Source organism: Pezoporus wallicus, unplaced genomic scaffold (assembly GCF_028554395.1).
Source record: "Pezoporus wallicus isolate ANWC-B61680 ecotype Strahan unplaced genomic scaffold, APGP_CSIRO_Pwel_v1 contig_7545, whole genome shotgun sequence".
NCBI lineage: Eukaryota > Metazoa > Chordata > Aves > Psittaciformes > Psittacidae > Pezoporus > Pezoporus wallicus.
Genome location: NW_026642398.1, coordinates 1,218,116 through 1,227,159, shown reverse-complemented (window position 1 = coordinate 1,227,159; position 9,044 = coordinate 1,218,116). Strand labels below are relative to the sequence as shown.

The window sequence follows — 9,044 nt, the reverse complement described above, 5'->3', positions numbered from 1 at the left end:
GCTTTGCAGTGGGACTCTTTTGAGTGGGAATAATGCACTCAACATAGAGAACTTACAAGGTCTGGGGCTTTCATCACATCTCCTGTGTTTTCCCAATTGTTTGCTGCCATTCTTTCATCCCTTTCCTGATTCCCCTCATTGGTTATGCCCAGTGCTCATTCACAGTGATAAGGACTTGTGTCCTCTACAGTAGACCAATTGCTTTCATGCTGTGTTGGGCTCTGCACTGTGGAGGATGCAAAGTCACCTGGGGCCTTGTTTGAAGACACTGTAAGGCAGGGAGAGCTACACCTATCTCATCTACGTTGCTCACTGAGGAAGGGTTCTGGGTTAAAATCTGCCTATAGCAAACTGGGGGTTGTTTTGGAGGAGATTGACTGGTTTATTGCAAAATAGGCTGGGATTTAACTGGTGTTTATGCATCTGAGGAAGATCAGGGACTAAAGCCCTGGAGATGACTGGGAAGCCAAGTTATATGATGGTAGAGACATATCCAGTGATACCTGAGTCCAAAGGTCTCTGCGTGACACTCTTGACTGTCATAAGGCTGCTTCAGGGCTGATTTGAAAAGTCTAACCAAATCTCTTGTCTCCTCTCTGGCTGAAAGCACTTCACTTTCATTGAGGATCCTTTCCCCTGTAGTGTTCTCACCACATTTCCAGTTCAGTGTACAGCTACATTGTTTGTCACCCTTCAGAATTAACCTGAAAGCCAACGTGCATTGCACAGACATTTAAGCCACTTGCCTGGGGAAGAAGCTGGGACTATTCCAGTGGTCCTACGACAAGCTGGTGTCCCATCACCAATGTAGGATCACAGAATGTTTTGAGTTGGAAAGGACCTTAAGATCATCCAGTTCCAATTCCCTGCCACAGGCAGGGACACCTCACACTAGAGCAGGTTGCTCCAAGCCCCATCCAGCCTGGCCTTGAACACTGCCAGGGATGGGGCAGCCACAGCTTCTCTGGGCACCCTGTGCCAGCGCCTCAGCACCCTCACAAAGAAGAATTTTTCCCTTATATGTGACCTAAATCTCCTCTGTTTCAGTTTGAACCCATCACCCCTTGTCCTGTCACTACAGTCCCTAATGAAGAGCCCCTCCCCAGCATCCTTGTAGCCCCCTTCAGACACTGGAAGCCGCTCTGAGGTCTCCATGCAGCTTCTCTTCTCCAGGCTGAACAGCCTCAACTTTCTCAGTCTGTTTTCATATCGTCATGGATATGCCCCTGGTGGCCAGGGACAGAGGAATTACCAGGCAGGGCCAGCTAATTGTCTTTGAAAGTAGCCATACCACATACCTTGGCATGCGACAGGTAGCCCTGCCATCGTGGGATAATCTACCAGCAAGGAGGTGTTCCTCGTGACCTCTGTTAGTTGAACATTGCCGCATGCCCTGAAGCATGATCGTTTCTCAGCCTTGACAAGGCTCTAGAGACACTGCTTTAAATCATAAATAACAGAAGTCTGGATTTTCTTGTTTCTCATGTAGAATGGGGTTCCAGAAAGGCCTGAGGCACTCTGGTACATTGGCACACCTGTATCATGTTCAATTACAGGTAGATCAGCAATGGATATAGTTGTACAAACATTGTGAGGTTCGGACATCATAGCTGAAAGTCTATGTTACCACTTCTCTGGATATATTTATTCTTGGAATTCTAAGGTATTTTTTCCCCATGCTCAGTTAAATACCAAATGGAGGAAATTAAGTTACACCATTCTGGGGAATAACCCCCTCACTACTTGATTTCCATCATATGTAATATACTTTATATTTAGGCACATGCTGAAGTTCTTTGCCAAATTATAGCTTTTCTGAGTATAGAAAGTGCAGTTTTCTGCACTTTTGCTATAATATGCCTCCTTGTTGGTAATACTGCTTTGACAGATGTGTCTTTCTGCTCTGATTTGATTGATTTTACACTCAAGTTCTAACTGTGTTGGAAGGAATTACTCATTCTGGTCATAATTTTGATAAACTTATCAAGGAATTTTTTTCCAATAGTGTTACATTTTTAGGCAACTCCAGATGATCAATTGTCCCGAGTTCCCTGGACCTCCACCTTATTGGAGGGCAGTGGAATTTAGATAGCAATTTATGCTCTGTGTGTACGTAGTTGCTGTGGAGCTGCCAGTAAATATTAATCCTGCTGTCCCAGCCTTCTTTTCCTTCTTGGGTACAAAGAGGTTTTTCTTAAGCACATTATACCTTTCCCATGTGGACTCTGTGTTAATCATGGAAGACATTATATTCTGAACACATGACTCAATGCCTTGCTGGGCTTGTGCCTAAATGAAAGAGCCATTTATCAAAACCCACCCCGTGCCTTTGGGAGAGAGAGCTTTTTCATTTAAATTAGGATTACCCTATTATTTGACAGATCCCATTAAGACCATCTACTGAACCCAATCAGAGACCTTCATAACAATAAGAAATGGTAATAATAAGGTAAGTTTCTGTTTTCCTGACTCAGGCAAGGGAATGTAATTATGTGAACATCAAAACTTATTTTAGGAGTGTTGTCTAATAACGTGGCCTATTTTGCTTTACAGGCTCAGTTGATTCCATTCTCCTGTGGCTCAACATTTCAATGCAGATATTGGTAACTGAATTTAGAACAAAACTGGATTTTGTCAGTAGTTTTTCCCAGCTATTTATTGCACTTTCTGCCTGACGCCAGCAGTATTTCCCTGGCTGCAATCTAGCAGCAGGATCTATGATGTCCTCTCCATGACACTGACTGCTCCAGCACTGAACGTAAAAGTCACTCATCCCATGACTCTCCATCTCTGTTTTGGGTAGATCCCTCTTCCTGCAATATATTCCTACACTTGTTTTTCTGAAGAGAGTTTCCAGCCAACTCTTACCACGTGTTATTTTCATCCTGTATTGGCTGGTGTCATTCTTTCTTGCTCAATCTACTCATCTATCTGCATTAGATGACTTGTCAAGGTCATCTTCTTTCAGTTTGTTTGCCTTCACGTTGATGTCCATGTCCATCTTTGTGCAGCATCTAGGGTACCACCCTGGCTTTAGTCTCTCCTCTCTGCTTGTGTGGAACAAGCACCACTTGATGACTGTGTTAGCTAGAAATTATACTCCATGTAGGATAGCAAACTTTCCTTGCTTGATCTTTTTAATGCAAGTTGGATATACACTTTCAGTGTTACCAGTTATCAGTTTAGCTGGTCCTTTATCAGAGTGAGGAGATATTTTCATTGACTAGTCAAGTTAGCCTTTCCAAAAGCTTAAAGTAAATAAAATAAACAAAATATGGTACAGTGCTGAAGGAGAATGCTTTTTACTAAAATACTTTAATTCTATCCTTTGCTGTCAGTGGTATCTTGCTTGGCATTTTTACCATAGCTCCATAGAGAACAGAGTTATGAATCATGCAAGGAAATTGTGAATGTAAATTACATATTACAAGGTATAAATTTTTGCCTATCTGTTTTCAGGTGGGGAAAGTAGTTTAGTGTCTGAAACAAGCCATGGGTTCAGTAACGTGTAAAACAGCAGTGCTCAATCCAGAGCACTAAGGGAAGAGAAGGTGGCTCGGCTGCTTTACTATGGGTGTCCTAGCACCTGATTGCAAGGGGTTAGGTAGAGGAAACCCTTTGTCTTCCCTTCAGGGACAAAGTGAGTGAATCCACTAAAACCAGCCCCCATCTCCTCTTACCTCTCATAGTTTTTAATGGGAGGAAATGGCTCCATTCCTGATGATTGAGCAGCTCATGCCCTTGGTGCTGGTTTTCTATTTCAGCCGTAAGAAGGTTTTTGTCCTGCAGCTCAGCAAGGTCATTAATCAACAAATCACCACTATGAAATCCCTCCCGTCAGGTCTGAAATGGGGACTAAACCTCACCTTGGCAAGCAATAACTCTTCGAATCGTAGAATAGTTAGGGTTGGAAAGGACCTTAGGATCATCCAGTTCCAACCCCCTGCCATGGGAAGGGACACCTCACACTAAACCATGTCACCCAAGGCTCTCTCCAACCTGGCCTTGAACACTGCCAGGGATGGAGCATTCACAGCTTCCCTGAGCAACCCATTCCAGTGCCTCACCACCCTCACAGTAAAGAACTTCTTCCTTATATCCAATCTAAACTTCCCCTGTTTAAGTTTTAACCCATTACCCCTTGTCCTATCACTACAGTCCCTAATGAAGAGTCCTTCCCCAGCATCCGTATAGGTCCCCTTCAGATACTTCTGAAGTAGGTACATTGCAGCTAGCTGCTTCTCAGGCACAAGGACTGGGTGAAGGGGATGGCAGCACTGCCCTTTGCTACTGTAAGTGGTCGTAGTTACTAACCTTGAAGTTGTTTAGGGAGAGGAGCATATTGGGGAGTCAGTTGGGAGCTCCAAAGTGTGAGCTCGGAGGCTGCAACACAGTGGCTGTTATACTGACAGTATGTCCATACCCTGCTCCCCACCACCACGTCCTGAGCTGCTGTGAATTGAGGGAAAAAAAGCAAGATGGGCAAAAAGGGGAGAGAAACGTCTTTACTGCTCTAAGAGCAAACGTGGGCATGGGAAAATGCTCCATCAATGCTTCAGCTAGGGTCAAGCTGTGGAACTATTTCATTACTTCTTCTGCACAGTATTTGCTTCACAGTTTTGTTTTCTTTTTCCCAGAGCAGGCACTTGGGAAGTGTTAATTCTGTTCTCCACTAATACCCTGTAGCTGCTTGCTGCTTCTGCTGCTTTGCTTCCCTATCATATATAGGAGGGAACCTATCATTTGTCCCTGCTCATGTCAGGGGGGTTGGAACTAGATGATCTTAAGGTCCTTTCCAAACCTAACCATTATATGATTTCAGGGGGGCTCTGCAGTCCCTGATACAGTTTGAAAGGTTTCTTAGCTGAGCAGGAGAGGGCAGCAAAACATAAGGTACTGGTAGAATGAAGGCTATCCTCTTGCAGAGCTTGCAGTTCGTTTAACAGATTCAAGAAAGGTACACTGGTGTGGAGTGGGATTTGGGGGTGTTCAGTGATGTTAATGGGGGTGTTCACGCAGGCTGGACAAAGTGTCTGGGGTGGGAAGATTGCTACAGCTTATACTCCAAACACTGCTGCAGAGAGAGGTGATGTGTACCAGGATGAAGAGGGCATCTCCTTGCTCCTTGGAGGATGGACAGAGATGTAGGAGCCTTGATGCCCTGCAGAGAATGGTGTGTAAGAGCCAACAGCTTCAGAAAACAGCAATATTATCATTGAGAAATGGGAATACGGGGCCTTGGAGAAGGAGGTGCCTCTGTTTCTTGCTTCACGATGCGCAGCCAAATGCTTCCAACCCACTGATAAAGGGGAGATAAGGGCGAAAGTCTCAACAAGAGAAGACCAAGATCTTGGCAATAGTGGGAGCAAACACAGTCCGTATAACAGTTGTTGTGGAACAAATAAGGAGTGTTGAGGAATGCAGTTACTGTGGCAACCTGGTAATAAGATAACAGCAGTACAGAGGTGGAAATAAAAGTGAGAACAGAACAAGGAAAGCATCTAGAATTACCAGTATGTTAGTCAAAATCTGGAGGAATAAAAACCTTGTCAGAGCATTAAAACAGAAGTTATGCTGATTGTGTTTTATTTGGCAGAAGGGTGGCCAGAAACAACTGCTCCTGAATAAAACAGCAGAGTTTTCATGCAGGGTCTGTATGAAGAGTTAAGTGGGAAGAAATGGTTGTAAATGTGAAAGCACAGGAGGGACCAAAGGGGTACCAGAGCATGCTGAAATCACACCCCATAGCACCATTTGGGCTATGTAGAATAGGAAGGGGGTTTGTTGCACTGGGACAGGGGGATTCTTGGATGACATGGTCTAGTGTGAGGTGTCCCTGCCCATGGCAAGGGGTTGGAACTGGATGATCTTAAGGTCCTTTCCAACCCAAACCATTCTATGATTCCCAGGGCTGTGCTCACATGGGATACAGCTTTGGATGCAGTGTTATTCATAGACCTGGCTTTGAGCTCAGTAATTCATTAGACCTCCAGATGGAGACTCAGGCTGCCTCTTCTGACTTTCAGGAGTTTGATATCAATGGCAAACCTTCAGCAAAGGTCCTATTCCCAATATGCCGACTGTACCGATCTTCTCTAATTACTAGGATGTGTTTGGTCCAAAAGCTAAGATATTGCTCTGCGGGTAAGGCTGGTGGAGATACACTGCCACCATCCAGTAATGCCAAGAGGAAGCTGTTCAGAACCAAGCTGCTTAATTCTCTGGAGATATACTCACATTGCTTGAGCACCCTCACAAGGATTAATGTGAAAATTAACCTGGTTGCTGCCATGGTTTTGCATCACACTGAACTAGGAGTCAAAAGCTGCCTTCTGTGGACACTGTAGAGAAATAGTACCTTAGCAAGGATGCCAGATTTCAATGCAAGGGCCAGGCTGTACAATGAGGCCCTATACAACAGCAGGAAAAAGGGCAGCCATGGCCAGGCAGTGGGCAAATTAATTGTCCTGGCAGATGAATGTGATTAGACACTGTTAGTCCAGCACAGTAATTCTGATGGTAAAGAAACGTTCCTTTCTGTAGGCAAAGCTGCTGTTTTGGGGCAAAATTAAATGTTAGTGAAATAGAAAGAAAACCCATCAGTGATTGTACAAACATTACGTTGTGAAGTGATCAATACTATTCAGAGAAAATATGAGATACACTCATTTCCTTTCATCTCAGCGTATTTTCAGATGGCCAAAGGGACTGCTACCAGAATAGGCAAATACGTGAACACAGTATTGAAAGATTGTAATATGAAATTAAGGTGAAATAAAACAGAGTTAGAAAGTCAAAACAAAACCTCTCTGCTTTACTAAACCAAAACATTTCAACATGAAACTGAAATGAGAAAGTCAAAACAATCCCTGTTGCTCCGATTTTCCTGTCAGATATTTCACCAAAATCAACTTGTTTTAGCACATTCCCTAAATGTTTACAGGTGGAAAATCATTGCGTGACAAACGTTCCCAACTTGCTATAAAGACAGCACACCTGAAGAGTGGCATCTTTGTGGCCAACAGAGCTGGGCGTCTTTGGGAAGGGAGTCATAGCAGCTTTTCCAGCTCAGCTGCCCATGATGTGTGGCCTGCCATTGGGATCAAAGACCTTTGTGAACATCTTTTCCATCACTTAGCAGCAAAGATAATGAAACGCCAATAGTGTTCTCTGATTTATTAGGCTTGGTGGAGTCTTGCCTTGTCTGACCTCATAGCAGCCTTCCAGTACCTGAAGGGGGCTACAAGGATGTTGGAGAGGGACTCTTCATCAGGGACTGTAGCGATAGAACAAGTGATAATGGGTTAAAACTTACACAGAGGAGATTAGGTTGGATATAAGGAAGAAATTCTTCCCTATGAGGGTGGTGAGGCACTGGCACAGGGTGTCCAGAGAAGCTGTGTCTGGTCCATCCCTGGCAGTGTTCAAGGCCAGGTTGGACACAGGGGCTTGAAGTAATCTGCTCTAGTGGAAGGTATCCCTGACCATGGCAGGGGGTTGGTCCTTTCTAACCCAAACCATTCTAAGAAGTTTCCAACATAGGAAAGGAAAAACAAAGGTTTTTCTTTTTTTTTTTGTAAAGCAGGGGGTTTCTGCTGTGGGTGATACCGTTCTCCTGCCATACTCATTTGAAATTCACCTCACATATTCTTCTGCAGCATTTGCAAGCAGGGAGGGAAGGACTGCGATTTCAGCAGCAGTAATATGTAAGTGCTATCGTTATTAATAACAATCTATATTTCAGTACTGCTTGGAGGCCTCAAATAAGATTAGTGGCTCATTATGTTAAGCTATATGTAAATACACAGGCACAGAGTGTTTTGTAAAGCATCCCTTATTTAGATGAATAAGACGAAATGGGGGAGAGGAAGAGGAATGTTTATGATTTTGATTTTATAGAAGGGGAAAATTAGGTTTGATTCTGAGCAAAACTGGCCAAAAGAGACAACTAAATTTTGGCTTTTTCAGGCCAAGCTTATCAAGTTGTCTTAAGAGAGTTTGGTGTTTTAAAGAGGGTTTTAAGAATATTACCTTATGATAGAGTTACTCCTCCCCATAACCTTACAACTGAGGGCAAATAGAAAGAAAACTATTCATTGAGATGTGTTATCCATATGAACTTCCTACTGAAATGATTAGATGTCTCAGGAGACAGTTTCTGGGATACAATTCCCCTTGGATATCCCTAAGGTGGAATCAATGGAAGTCTGATTACTTTTATGGAATAGCAAAAGAAAATTGGTTATACAGCAAACAAAGGAACAATGTTCATTGTCTTTTTAATTTTCCCCTTGATTTTAACCCTGGCACAAAATTATCCAGAATAACTTGTGTGCTTTCTTCTCCAACCACAGCCAACATGAGTCCCAAACAGCCTGATCTGTTTGAAGCTTCTGTGAAGAGTAGTCCCACCAGCATCATTCCTGCAAGACCAGCCTGCAGCATGGTCAGAGCCTGCATGTTTTGTGTGTGCAGCACAAGATACTGCAAGAAAGCACCCAGAAACCAAAACCAAAGCAAAACTCACATTCCCACTTGTTCAACTCATGCTGTGACCCTGCATGAATTGAGAAGTTCAATTCACGCACTGATTTTCTGAAGCAAGATTTGTGTCCATGGATGCCCAGGGACCTCTATATCAAACCCTTTATTGCATTCCTGTCTCTTATCCTCTTTCTGTCTTTGCACATGGTACTTGAAGCTACCTAAAATAAAGCTCTTTGAAGGCAGGGGAATTTCACACACAGGTATGTCTCTTTAGTATGCAATTTCTACGACTTCTACAAGTAGTTGTACTATTTTGGTTCCCTTGCTCTAGGAAATGTGAATTCTTTGTTCCTATTGAAATCAGCTAATCTAAAGCTGCTGTGGCCCCAGAGGACATTGATAGTTTTCCCTGATGGGAGCTATGTCACGCAAAGAACAAAAGATGTTCTCTGTGTGACATAAGGACTTGATCTGGAAAGGTGAAGTGAGCGTTCTGAAAAGAGAAGGTAACATAAATCTTTATTAAAAGCCAGTTCACTCTGTGACAAGGATAAATC

At 43.4% G+C, this 9,044-nt stretch overlaps 1 long non-coding RNA gene across 1 annotated transcript; it reads left to right on the top strand.

Annotated features, from left to right (window-relative positions):
- Positions 1 to 7,579: 7,579 nt before the first annotated feature.
- Positions 7,580 to 8,740, top strand: LOC130610125 (uncharacterized). Its single transcript, XR_008974962.1, has 2 exons — positions 7,580 to 7,706; positions 8,355 to 8,740. It is a non-coding gene; the product is annotated as an uncharacterized LOC130610125 (long non-coding RNA).
- The last annotated feature ends 304 nt before the right edge of the window (positions 8,741 to 9,044 follow it).